Here is a 15,300-nt window from a genome sequence, read left to right on the forward strand (position 1 = left end):
GGTCTGGGATCTATGCCATGTGGTGCAGCCAAAAAAAAAAAAAAAATTATTAAAATCATTTCCATCAGGAAGCACCAGTGATTAGTTTTAGGCCCTTTTAAGAAAGAAATAGTATTTGTGGCTTCATTTGTATGTCAAAGGATCAAAGGGATCAAAACCAGAGAGTTTCTGGTCTTAACATTTTTAAGATATTAAGCTGACTCAGATTTTTTTTCTTTATTTTTGCTATGAAATCAGTTCTTATACTAAGCTTTGTGTGTGCCCAGCTGTGTCTGACTCTTTGTGACCCCATGGACTATAGCCCACCAGGTTCTACTGCCCATGGAATTTTCCAGGCAATTATATTTTGCAGTGGAGGGCCATTTCCTTCTTCAGGGGATCTTCCTGACCCAGGAATTTAACCCAAGTCTCCTGTGGCTCCTGCTACTGCTAAGTCGCTTCAGTCGTGTCTGACTCTGTGCAACCCCATAGACGGCAGCCCACCAGGCTCCTCCATCCCTGGGATTCTCCAGGCAAGAACACTGGAGTGGGTTGCCATGTCCTTCTCCAATGCATGAAAGTGAAGACGCTCAGTCGTGTCCGACTCTTAGCAACCCCATGGACTGCAGCCTATCAGGCTCCTCCACCCATGGGATTTTCCAGGCAAGAGTACTGGAGTGGGTCGCCATTGCCTTCTCCGGCAGCTCCTGCACTGGCAGGCAGATTCACAGATTCTTTATCACTAGCACCACCTGGGAGGCCCAAACTGATACTTAGCTTAAGTATAGATTATTAAAGTACAAACATGTATATTGTTTAACCCAGAGATTATTTTCATAGATGAAGCTTAATTTGATTTCTTCTTTTCTAATTAATTTTTATTGAAGTACAGTTGATGTACCATGTTCTGTTAATTCTGCTATACAATAAAATGATTCAGTTATACAAATATAAACATTCTTTTTTATTTTCTTTTCCATTATGGTTTATCATAGGATATTGCATTTAGTTCCCTGTGCTATACAGTGGGACCTAGTATAATAGTTTACTTCTGCTAATCCCAAAGCCCCAATCCTTCCCTTCCCACCCCTACCCCTTGGCAACCACAAGTCTGTTCTCTATATTCATGAGTTTGTTTTTGTTTCATAGATATGTTTATATAAGTTATATTTTAGATTCCACATATAAGTGATACTATATGGTATGTGTCTTTGTCTGTCTGACTTAGTTCACTTAGAATGATAATCTCTAGTGCTGCAAATGGCATTATTTCATTCTTTTTCACGACTAAGTAGTAGTCCATTGTATATATGTACCATATCTTCTTCATCCATTCATCTATCAATGGACATTTAGGTTGTTTCCATGTCTTGGCTACCATGAATAATGCTGCTATGAAGATAGGGATGCATATATCTTTTTTAATTATAGTTTAATCTGGATACATGCCCAGGATTGGGATTGTTGGATCATATGGCAGTTCTATTTTTTAGCTTTTTGAGGGACCTCCATATTGTTTTTCATAGTGGATGCACCAACTTACATTTCCACCAACAGTGCAGAACTGTTCCCTTTTCTCTGCACCCTCTCCATCATTTGTTATTCGTAGACTTTTTAAAGATGGCCATTCTGGCCGGTGTGAGGTGGTACCTCATTGTAGTTTTGATTTGCATTTCTCTATTAGTGAAGTTGAGCATCTTTTCATGTGCCTGCCTGTTGACCAGATATCTGCATATCTTCTTTGGAGAAATGTCTATTCTTCTGCCCACTTTTTGATTGGGTTGTTTGGTTTTGTTGCTGTTGTTGAGTTGTATGAGCTGTGCGCACATTTTAGAGATTAAGCCCTTGTCTGTTACATCATTTGCAAATATTTTCTCTCATTCCAGATTGTTTTTTTGTTCTGTTTATGGTTTTCTTTGCAGTACAAAGCTTTCAAGTCTGATCAGGTCCCATTTGTTTATTTTTGCTTTTATTTTACCGCCTTGGGAGACCTAAGAAAACATTGGTACAATTTACATCCAAGAATGTTTTGTCTATGTTCTCTTCCAGGAGTTTTATGGTATCATATCTTATGTTTAAGTCTTTAAGGGTATGAGCCTGTGTTCTAACTTCATTGATTTACATGTGGCTGTCCAACTTTCCCCGCACCACTTGCTAAAGAGACTATCTTTTTCCCATTGTATATTCTTGCCTCCTTTGTTGAAGATTAATTGACCATAGATGAATGGGTTTATTTCTGGGCTCTCTGTTCTGTTCCATTGATCCATATGTCTGTTTTTGTGTCAATGCCATGCTGTTTTGATTACTGTAACTTTGTAGTATTGCCTGAAGTCTGGGAGGGTTATACCTTCTGCTTTGTTCTTTTTCCTCAGGATTGCTTTGGCAACTCTGGGTCTTTTATGGTTCCACATAAATTTTAGAATTATTTGTACTAATCCAATAAAAAATACGAGTAATTTGATAGGAAATTGTAATTTGCTCTTGATTGCTATTATATTTACACAGAATTAGCTTTACTCTCTGCCTGTAAAAACCTAACATGACCTAATATGATATAATGCTATTGCCAAATTTATGATTATTCTTCAAAAAATAGTGCAAACTGAAATGGCTATTATAAAGATCATTAGTATTCCCTGAGCTGTTAAAAGATGTTCCTGAAAGAAATGGCTCCATGATCAAAAAAACAATTGGAAAATGATGATACTCCTTCCTCTTAAAAAGTCGTATTTCAGGTAAGAATTGTATTTAACTAAGTTTAATTCAGTGTTTCCCAAAAATATTTAACCATGTAAACCATTTTTTTTCAAATAACACCTATTAACATCCCATGAAATCTTGGATATACAGACTAAACCCTAATTCTCCCTTCTTTTAGTAAGTGACAAAGGTTAAATGACCCAAATTGTGTTTTAAGTCTCTAAAGCACAATTCAAGTAAGAAGCTATGTGCAAATAATTGAGTCACCAGAGTTAGGGGGAAAAAATTTATATAAACCTAACTCAAAACTTATTCACCAGGTCCAGGCATTCAGGGAAATTGACTTAGCTCCTGAATAAGGCAGTGAAACACCACATCAAATTGAGAGGGGCAGAAGGGAATCTAGACTTCAGGTAACATTTGTGAAGAGAAAAATGCAGAGCTGACCTCAAGTGACTCTCCTTGTAACTTGGACAATAATTAGGTCAGATACAAAGGAATTTCCAAGCTTGAAAGACCACTGATACCAAAAGGACAACAGGGCCCCTGTCACCAGGCTAAGCTTTAGGGCTGAATTACAATTCTACAAGGGAACCATGGTACTCATTAGAAATCATGATCAACACTGGGTAAAAGAGAACTTCATCTAAAAAGGCAAAATTGGCACTCAAAACTTATGCCTAGGATACCAAGTCATAAAGACGATCAGCAAAGTAGTCTCTCCAGGAAGGTGGCTCAGTTGTAATCTGCACAGAAGGTCATGGCCACGTTGTTGACTGACATTCCTTGTCTCTGGGAGAACAAGCTCAAGTGAGTAAGATGCAGCATAAAACTGAGAGGCATCAGTGGTCCTAGCTCTGAGAACACCAAAAGGCAGGGGCAAGAAAAATGAAGTAGAGGCTGATATCTTTGAGATGTCACTCATTTCTTAGAAAGAAAAGGGGGGAAAGTTGCTATGATTCAGAAAAGATTGACAACCCCGTTCTTTTCTTCTTTTCTTTCTAAACCATTTCTATTCTGCCATCTCTGTTGTTCCCATTCTGCTCTCAAAAGATGATGAAAATGTGACCTAAAACATAACCTTCTCCCAAATATCCATACAAGGGAATAAAACATCCCAAAGGCAGTCTGGCATGTGTCATTCTAGCAGAAAACCTGTTCTGTAGAATCACTGGCCTCTGATGCTTACCAGGTCACCACGCTCTTTCATTTAATTTATAAGTCATTTATTGGCTGCTTACCATGACCCCAGCACTGTAAAAGGCAAAAAATGAGAACCAAGGCAAATGTAGGCTTTGGAAATGTAGAGACTAGTTAGAGTCAAGAATTTATGAAAGATAACATACAATCAAGTCCTCAAATGTCTCATTATCATTAACTGTGAAGAGGTGAGGAACTCCTTCCTACGAAGTAAACATATTAATAGAAACCATACAAGTTACAGTGAAAACCCATTTATCTTCTGCTGGTACACCTAGTTTTACGAAAACATTGATATGTTTCTCCACATTCTATAATCCAGGCTGCAAATGTGGAAGAAATTCAAAAAGCAGACAATAAGTCTAAGCTAGAACAATAGGAAAGAGCTTCAAAAAGGTATTATTTGAGCTTAGAGCAGAAGACATTCTTGTGTGGCAGGTGCAAGGGAGAGAGAAGATAATGCAGAGGTTTCATCTGAGGGATTATGAAGACAACAGTGTGTACTGTGCTTAGTCGCTCAGTGGCGTCCGACTCGGCAACACCATGGACCGTAGCCCTCCAGGCTCTTCTGTCCCTGGGGATTCTCCAAGCAGGAATCCTGGAGTGGGTTGCCATGCCCTCCTCCAGGGGACCTTCCCAACCCAGAGATTGAACCCAGGTCTCCCAGGTGGATTCTCTACCATCTGAGCTACCAGGGAAGCCCAAGAATACTAGAGTGAGTAGCCTATCCCTTCTCTAGGGGAACTTCCCAGCCCAAGAGTCGAACCAGGGTCTCCTACATTGCAGGCAGATTCTTTACCAGCTGAGCTATCAGGGAAGTCCAGAAATTATAATAGATAAGACCAAATTAGGAAGAAACATAAATAGGAGAATGGGATGTTGGGAAGTAAGAGGCAGCACAATTATAAGTTCTTAAGGATAAACTCACAGAACCATTGAATTAGGGAACTTGAGGGTTATAAAGGACTTGGAAATCATCTAATACAATTTTCTTTTTTTGTTTTTCTTAAAAAAATTTTTTTATTTTTAATTGGAGGATAATTGCTTTACAATGTTGTGCTGATTTCTGCCATACAACAATGTGAATTAACCATAAGTATACGTATGTCCCTTCCCTCCTGAACCTCACTCCCACCCTCTACTCCATTCCACCCCCCTAGGTTGTTATAGAGCACCAGATTGAGCGCCCTGTGTTATACAGCAATTTCCCACTAGCTATCTATTTTACCTATGATAATGTATACGTTTCAGTGCTACTCTCTCAATTCATCCTGCCCTCTCCTTCCCCACGGAACACAATTTTCAACTCAGTGCAGCAATAAAATTCATATGTGATCATATAGCCACTGCCAGGAAATTTCTCGTGAGAGAAACCAAATTCTCCATCTCTGAAGGGAAAGAGCTTGTAAAGCAGTTATCCTCCAATTAAAAAAGAGAGAGTTCAAACTGTTAGAAATGTCTTCTTTATGGAGTTACCATTGTTCTCTTAAGTTGACCTATGAAGATATATAAATATTTTTAAATATGTCATCCATTGTCCATTTTCTCAGGCCTGGAAAGTGCCAAGAATTGATTGATGTTTATGGCACTGGTCAGCAGAATATATTGGATAGTGACTGTCAGTTCCAAAGCGATCCTAGCACTTACCTCCAGCTCCACCTCCGTTCAAAAGACCTCTAGAAATTGGGTCTATTCAAACTCATCATTATTATCATGAAATAAATTGATATCTGAACCTCCTTGCTTAGAATTAGACTGAGTTTGGTATCACACAAAATATTAGCATTTTCCCCAAACAGACTCTAATCTCAAGAAGTAAAAGATGCAAGCGGTCTTTGGTCAAAACATATTTAGTTACAACACTCATGGACCATGTGATTTCTCCCTGCTGATGGAAGAATGGAGACCTATTAAGGAACTTTTTGGTGATTCTGAAGCATGTCAGAGGTTAGCATGTTGCTTCCATTACACTTCTACAACAGGAGTAACTAGTAAACGAGTTCCTAGTCTACAGAATATGGTTTTTTTTTTCCATTTTTATTCCTTATTTCTTATCTATGAAGAATTCCCATATTAGGGCAGGAAAAAAATCCATTCTCTTTGCAATTCCAATTTTCCCACTGAATCAACTATTTTCCAAACCATAGTTGACTATTAAGGAAGGAAAGGATTAAATATGCCACAGTAGTCCCTTCATAATCATACAGAGTACAGTTTCTCAGCTATGGCACTATCGACATTTGGGGCCAAATAATTCTTCATTGTGAAGGACTGCCCCACACATTGCAGGATAAACATCCTGCAACACCCCTTACCTCTGCCTACTAAATGCTTGCAGCACCTTTCCTCTCCAGTCATGAAAATCACGGGTATCACCAAGCTTTGCCAAATATCCTCTGGGAGTCAAAACTGTCCCTGGTTGAGAAGCACTAAGATAAAGATATGGTCTTGGTTAAAACCTATTCTGGGCTCCACATTCCAGACACATTTCAAAAGTGATGGTGGCTGCCATTTCTGGCCCACATCCACCATCCACATAAAATCTGCTGTTTATTTCAACCCCTTCATAGAAGAGTGTGAACACTCTGTTTCTTGACAAATGACTTTGATTATTAGATTGTGCCACAATGTGCATCGAAGTACAAGGACAGAGCTTCAGCTCCGCTGTCAAGACAACCGCTGCCTCTTCAAGCAAAAGCAAAATCAAAGACTTGTAGAATGCCAGTTGAGTCAGAACCTTGAGCCAAAGGCAAGTGCGATGGCCACGAGTGAGCACCTGGCACTTCCCTATGAGAGCTGAATACTCAAGAAAATTGAGACTTCAAATGAGCTACTACCTAACAAGCTGCAATTTTATTTCACTGGGGGGAGAGTCAGGGATGAGTTACAGGAAGAAACCCGAGGAAAATTCAACATGACCGTCCATTTGCTAATTCAGTGAGGAGGAGTCCAAGACAAGCTTCAGAATTCAACAAGACAAAAGCATGATTATCTATAATTACTGCTTACCAGTAGCATGGGCTGATAACAAGCTTCCTCCGCCAATCTTACCCTGCCATTATAAGAAGAGGCGATTAAACTAATTAACAAATCAACTTTTCTGTGCAACAGTGGGTTCAATAGCAGAAAATAACGAGAAAAAGCTAGTTATTTGAAGGGATGAAATGACACAGAAATCTGAAGTTAACAACAATATGGATAGGGAGCTTGAATAATGGACAAATGTATACATTTTGACATTAGAAAATCTGATTGCACATTAGGAAATAATGGACTATTAGGTTAAATCCACAGTTTAAATAGTGCTTTATTTGAACATGAAAAGTATTAATTATAATAATCATGCACGGTCCTGTATATGTGACATGTACAAATATAAAAGAATACCTCACTCTTAAGAAGCCAGACTGTCAGGAACCTCAGTCATCTTGGTCATGGATACTAAGTCAAAAAGAATCCAAAAAGTACTTTCAGCCATAAAGTCACACTACTGTATAGGAAGAGACAAAGAAGGTACTCTCAGACCATTACTGTAATTTGTACTCCTCTCAACTCCCCCACTCTTGAGGCAGGCAAGAGCACCATGTCGTATAGCCTGTCTCTAGCCTTTTAAATGCCATAGGGTCTCCGCAAGCATATTAAGCCATGCTGACCAATCTGACAGCACAACCACATGCGGTTACTGAGTCCCTGAAATGTGGCTGGTGAGACTGAAGAACTGAATTTTTACTTTTTTAAATCAATTTTGATTTAAAAACTGAAAATTAATTTGCCCATTGGGAAACTTTTAAATGTGTTTGTTTGAATTACTATAAATTTTATGAAATCTAAGTAAAGAACAAGTATCTAATAAAAATGTAGCATTGGAATTGAGATGTACTATGATGGTTAGATGGCATCACCAACTCAATGGACATGAGTTTGAGCAAGCTCCAGGAGTTGGTGATGGACAAGGAAGCCTGGCGTCCTGCAGTCCATGGGGTCACAAAGAGTCCGACATGACTGAGCAACTGAACTGAACTGATAAGAGTAAAATATACACCAGATTTCAAAGATCTGGTATTAAAAAACTAATATAAAAAACATCATAATATTTGTATATTGATTACAGGTTGAAATGATCATATTTTTTATATTGGGTTAAATAAATCACTAGAGATAATTTCACCTGTTTCTTTTTACTTTCTTTAACATGACTATTAGAAAATTTTAAATTACATATTCGGCTACTGGATAGGACTAGTCTATAGAGTGAATGAATGATATACAACATACAGCAGCACAGCAGAAGCAGTGAGAGAGTACTGACGGCAGCCAAAAATGACATCTACAGCTAGAGGGAGACCAAGAAACCAACAAAGCACAGTTACCTGCGGCCATTTAAAGCCTGAGTGTATATTTCAACCTATTTCAGAGGTTCCTAAGGGTATCACAGTTATTTAACTCAGTCACAAAAGGTGGGGGCGACTCTTTCTGCCTACTGTGTTTAAGAAGACATGATGATTAATCTTGTAAATATTTTAATATTTAACAATAAGCTTCATTTATCTATTTCATCACAAATATTTAATAACTCATTTCATTCCCCACAAAAACCTTATGAGATAGGTATTATCAACTTTCTCATTTTGTGGGTAACAAAACTGGGACTTAGGTTAAGTCACTTGTCAAGGTTATATATGTTTACTACAATATTCTATTATCTCTACTAAAATTATTTTCCAGTATTTACATATATATGTGATTGACCAAAGCGCTGTTACCCTCTATCTTCGACTACTGTCATCCTTTATGGCCTAGGGAGGTTTAGCCAAATCAACCCCAGGAATGAAATTTCTGCCAGATGTCTCATGTAGACCTCCAACACATCCTTAAACATTAGTAAATTAAATCCTATTGATGGAGGGTCCATAAAGAGACTGCCTTATAAAGCCTCTCTCTTAATTTCTGGCTAAGAGTTGCAAAATTTTCTAAAATTATCTGTGCTTCTTCCACACTGAGAATAATATCCTAGCAAAGACTTAACAATGACCCATGAAATTTGTGAACGTAATAGTATTCATATTGCATTACCTGGTGATGATATACCAATTTTTTTTTCAGTTAAGTAGAAACTATTCTTAACCTCTGTGGCTTCAGCTAAAGGTTCCACTCAATAAAAGGTTAGTGAGAAGAATTAAGATGTGTCGCGTGTATGCCAAGTTGCTTGAGTCATATACAACTCTCCATGACCCTATGGACTGTAACCCGCCAGGTTCCTCTGTCCAGGGAATTCTCTGTCCATGGAATTCTCTAGGCAGGAATACTGGAATAGGTTGTCATTTCCTTCTTTAGGGGATCTTCCCAAACCAAAGATTGAACGCAGATTTCCTGCACTGCAGGCAGATTCTTTACCGTTTGAGCCACCAGGGAAGCCCTTCTTTTTCTAAACAAAAACAAATCAATATATTCAGAGTTCAGCAATAAAATTTTAAGACATGAAAGTTAAGCATTTGGAATCAAGATCCTTAGTTTTCATAAAAGGCACATTAGAGCATCATCTTTTATTCAATGGCTATTTTTAACCTATTTGGTAATATGAAGAGTGGGAAGAGTTATTCAAAATGTTTGTGGACTACTGAATAACTAGGATTCTGCCTTTTTCTATTGAGTGCCTTGGGAAACATTATACTACATATCTTTAATTTTCTTCTGATAACTTCAGGATCACTTCTGGGGAATGAGCCTTTGTCAGGAGGGAGAAAGGAATCAAATTTCCCTTTAATCTCATTAGGTCCCGACAGTGCAGGCAGACTTTCCCAGAAGCTGTTTAGTGATTTTTACTTGCTGTGTTTTTCCAACAGGAGATGCTTTAAAGGAAAGGTGCACTGGTAGCCTATCAATTCTGGACACTCCACAAGAAGGCCTGGTGGGAGTTTATCCTGCCATGAGTTCATCACGGGAGTTTATCCGGCTTGCTCTGCAGGGCAAGAAAGCTAACAAGAGTCACAAAAAGACACACCTGAGAGTCCAGCAAACACCATGACCCAGAGCAAAATCTAGTGTGAACAACAACTCATGCTCTTGACATAAAAGGCAGGAATCAGAAATAATTACTTTATAGGAAATTTACTGTAAAGGACCTTTAAGTCTTTAACTGAAATTTTCTTATCTCAAAATGGTATATTTCTGAAGGTTCTCTTTATTAAATAACTGTCACAGATCTCCTTATGGTTTAGTCCCCTGGGAAATAACATGTATCTTTAATATTGTATTATTTTTTCAACCCAAAGAACAAGTTATTAAAGACTCATGACAGCAAATGTAATTCCAAACAACCTTAACAAAATAAATGCACATTTAGAGATACGTTTGCATTTGATTATATTCTAACTCCTTTTCATCTTGTTTCCTTTAAATTAGCTTTTGGACCTTCAAAGAGAATATACTTTTTTTGCATTCATTTGAACATCTTTTCTGGTTTAGAACTTGCCTCAAGGGAAAACCTTGAAAGAAAATTAAAACTTCATTTTTAAAGCCTACATCAATTTATTAATATTTTAAAGCTTTTCAACACAGTTGTATTCACAAATTGGATTTGCACTGTTTGATATACAACGATTGTTTTATTCCCACTTCAAGTGCTCCACTGTTTTCAAGCTTGTTAATTAAATGTTTTATTAAAAAAAACTGCACAAGTTTCTCAAAACTTCATCTGCACCTGCTCCATAAATGAAAAGACGTCCTTGGAACAACTCCAGTTTATTAAGTGGGAAGCCATTTATTTCACACAAGAATTCAGTCTTTTACCTGTAAGCTTTAACATGAGTTACTATGAATTGTATTCTTTCACCTTTTATCTGCTGTCAATTAATACAAGCATTTTCAGTGTATAGAGGGGGAAAAAGACATGTCATTTGGAATGTCACTTCCATTGCCTGATGCTCCTATGTGTGCGCTCAGCTGACATCTCTGTAAAGCTATTTGGTGGTTTTATCTTTCAATCTGCCCCTTTTGGTCTTTCCCATCATCCTCTTCCCAACAAAATTGTGAAGTGTGATCTGATGAGATGAAATATATGGTGGAGCAGATCTACCGCTCCATTGCGTGGAGCAATAAAACTACTACAACTTCCTAGAAATTTTCACAGCGAAGCCCAAATTAATAAACTACTTTTAATAGCATAGAAAAGTAATGAGAAAGCTGGCATAATTTCTTTACAGAGTGGACCTGGGCTTGAGAGAAAGAAAGGTGTTAAGGATGACCCCCAAATATAGACTTGAGTAACTGAAAGAAATGTCATTTACTAAGGAAAAACGCAAGAGAAGGAGCACCTTTGAGGGGAGAAAATCAGGATGCTTGGGGCTGGTGCACGGGGATGATCCAGAGAGATGATATGGGATAGGAGGTGGGAGGGGGGTTCCGGATTGGGAACTCATGTACAGCCGTGGCTGATTCATGTCAATGTATGGAAAAACCAATACAGTATTGTAAAGTAAAAAAAAAAAAAAAAAAAAAAGACTGCCCAGGGGAAGGCAATTAAAATAAAGGAGAGTTTCAGAATAAACAGTACCTCTTGGAAAGAAAAAAAAAAAGAAATGAAACACAGAGAATCCTATAGGACCACTAAGACTTTATTCATTCTTGCCAGAAGCATTTGAAATTGGTTAAGATTAAGCACCACTAAAGACAAGTCCTCAGGGAAAGGGTTCTGGTCACAGGTCAATTTAAGATGCCGGAGTATCACAATTTCAATACCCCTCTACCTTTACTTAGCAAAGAAAGTTCATAGTTTCTGCTAAAGAACTGCCAGGACTCAATCAACAATATACAATTGCCCCTTGGTGTCTATGAGGGATTGGTTCCAGATCCCTTATAGAAAATGATAAAATATTTGTACATAAATTGTGACCATTCCCCCCATATACGTTAACCTCTAGATTACTTATAATACCTAATACAATGTAAATAACTGACAGCGTGCAGAAAATTCAGGTTTTGCTTTTTGAAACTTTCTAGAATTTTTTTTCAAATACTTTTCATCTTAGGTTGTTTAAATCCACAGATGTGAAACTCTCAGAAACAGAAGGCTCAACTCTATTGTCAAGTTTTTACAAAGTAGATTACAAAATTACATGATGTCTATTTTTATGGAAAAAACCACATTTGCCCATATACATGAACAGAGAAGAGTAAGGAAAGTAATAGACCAAAGCATTAACATTGTTTTTCACCAGGTAAAGTGACACTATGGGCATTTTTAATTTTTTTCTTTTTGCTTGTTTGAACTTTCTGGTTTTTCTGCAATGAATATGTACTTCATTTCTGACTTAAAAGAATGAATTTTTCAAAAATATTTTTAAAGATGTTTTAGATTGTTTTATATGGAATACAAGCAGTAAATAGTAGGAAAAAAGTTTTCTACATCATTAACTGAATCAGTAAAATAAATCAAGGAATATTTTAGAAGATATGCATAATATTTAATAAGTAGCTTTAAAGATATTTGATAATCATAAGAAACTGTATTATAAAGTTTTTAAGGATATGAAAATATCCATATCTCATGTATTTTCCTTTTTTCTGATGTCATAAGCAACTGACATTGTTTTATAACTAATTTTTATATATATATATAACTTGCTATGCCAGACATCTGAGGGCTTCCTTGGTGGCTCAGTGGTAAAGAATCCACCTGCCTATTTTTAAGAGAACTAGAACAAATAATTTCACAATTTGTATGGAAATACAAAAAAAAAACCTCAAATAGCCAAAGCAATCTTGAGAAAGAAGAATGGAACTGGAGGAATCAACCTGCCTGACTTCAGACTATACTACAAAGCTACAGTTATCAAAACAGTATGGTACTGGCACAAAGACAGAAATATAGATCAATAGAACAAAATAGAAAGCCCAGAGATAAATCCATGCACCTATGGACACCTTATCTTTGACAAAAGAGGCAAGAATATACAATGGAGAAAAGACAATCTCTTTAACAAGTGGTGCTGGGAAAACTGGTAAACCACTTGTAAAAGAATGAAACTAGAACACTTTCTAACACCATACACAAAAATAAACTCAAAATGAACTAAAGATCTAAACGTAAGACCAGAAACTATAAAACTCCTAGAGGAAAACATAGGCAAAACACTCTCTGATGTAAATCAGCAGGATCCTCTATGACCCACCTCCCAGAGTAATGGAAATAAAAGTAAAAATAAACAAATGGGACATAATTAAACTTAAAAGCTTTTCACAATGAAGGAAACTATAAACAAGGTGAAAAGACAGCCTACAGAATGGGAGAAAATAATATCAAATGAAGCAACTGACAAAGAATTAGTCTCAAAAATATACAAGTAGCTCATGTAGCTCAATTCCAGAAAAATAAATGACCCAATCAAAAAGTGGGCCAAAGAACTAAACAGACATTTCTCCAATGAAAACATACAGATGGCTAAAAAACACATGAAAATATGCTCAACATCACTCATTATCAGAGAAACACGAATCAAAACCACAATGAGGTAACATCTCACGCCGGTCAGAATGGCTGCTATCAAAAAGTTTACAAATAATAAATGCTGGAGAGGGTGCAGAGAAAAGGGAACCCTCTTACACTATTGGTGGGAATGCAAACTAATACAGCCACTATGGAGAACAGTGTGGAGATTCCTTAAAAAACTGGAAATAGAACTGCCATATGACCCAGCAATCCAACTGCTGGGCATACACACCAAGGAAACCAGAATTGACGCATATCCCAATGTTCATCACAGCACTGTTTACAATAGCTAGAACATGGAAGCAACCTAGATGTCCATCAGCAGACGAATGGGTAAGAAAGCTGTGGTACATATACACAATGGAGTATTACTCAGCTATTAAAAAGAATACATTTGAATCAGTTCTAATGAGGTAGATGAAACTGGAGCCTATTATACAGAGTGAAGCAAGTCAGAAAGAAAAACACCAATACAGTATATTAATGCATATATATGGAATTTATAAAGATGGTAACAATGACCCTATATGCAAGGCAGCAAAAGAGACACAGATGTAAAGAACAGACTTTTGGATTCTGTGAGAGAAGGCAAGGGTGGGATGATTTGAGAGAACAGCATTGAAACATGTATATTATCATATTGAAATAGATCGCCAGTCCAGGTTTGATGCATGAGACTGGGCACTCAGGGCCAGTGCACTGGGATGACCCTGAGGGATGGGATGGCAAGGGAGGTGGGAGGGGGGTTCAGGATGGGGGACACATGGACACCCATGGCTGATTCAAGTGAATATATGGCAAAAACCATACATGTGTAATTAGCCTCCAATTAAAATAAATAAATTAATTTACAAAAAAAAGAATCCACCTGCCAATGCAGAAGACCCCAGGTTCGATCCCTGAGATGGGAAGATCACCTGAAGAAGAAAATTGCAACCCACTGCAGTATTCTTCCCTGAGAAATCCCATGGACAGAGGAGCCTGGGGGGGCTGCAGTCCACTTGGTCACAAAACAGTTGGACATGACTTAGTAACTAACAACAACAATCCAGACATTTGAATCCACCCTGGACTCCCTAATATCTCTTCATTTGCTCCACCATTACATACTGTTTTCTTAAAAAAAAGTCATTAAGGTATAGTTGCTTTGCAGTGTTGTGCTGGTTTCTAACTCCCAAGGTAGGTATGTGCTGCTCTAACTCCCAAGCACTGTCGCCACAAGCCTGCTGGACCTCTGGGATCCATCCTGCGATCTGATACACGTGGAACAAGTTAAAGCTTCCCTCTTCTCACTCTGAAAGTAAATCATCATCAACATCGAGTTAAAAACTGGTTAATCACGCAGTCTCTTGGATTCCCATGGTATTTCGTATTTCTGAATTCCTTGCTTACCTGCCTGAATCCTTTCCCAAACTGTGTACCCCTTAACAGCCTCCCACATAGCCTTTCTGACTCCACTCTTGCCTCACTCCACAATACTTTCTCCATTTATCAGCCAAAGTGGTCTTTTGACCATCCATGTGTTTGTAGCCTTTGTGATTACAAAGCATCTGGCATTAACCAGGCATTCAGTAAATATTTCAGGAACAAGTGAATCGAAGAGTGAACAAAAGAATCCACGAATGAATGAATGTTGGACTTTATAATACAGGTACACATGTTTTTGTTTTTATAAATAATATATATGCAAAGATTTTTAATCTATATAATACCCCACATATCAATATTATTTTACATGAAAAGCTAGAAAATACTAAAAAGCATTTTCAATAAATATTATATGATATCTGAACATACTCAATAAAAATAAATTATGTTAGCTATCTAGCTGTAGATAATAAATCTATGAGAGGAGAAAAGCTGTAAGTTTACTTTTAATTAGAAGGAAAATGATTATTCTATTATTGCTCTTGCGATGTATAGACAGCAGACAT

Source organism: Capricornis sumatraensis, chromosome 13, assembly GCF_032405125.1.
Source record: "Capricornis sumatraensis isolate serow.1 chromosome 13, serow.2, whole genome shotgun sequence".
NCBI classification, from domain to species: Eukaryota; Metazoa; Chordata; class Mammalia; order Artiodactyla; family Bovidae; genus Capricornis; species Capricornis sumatraensis.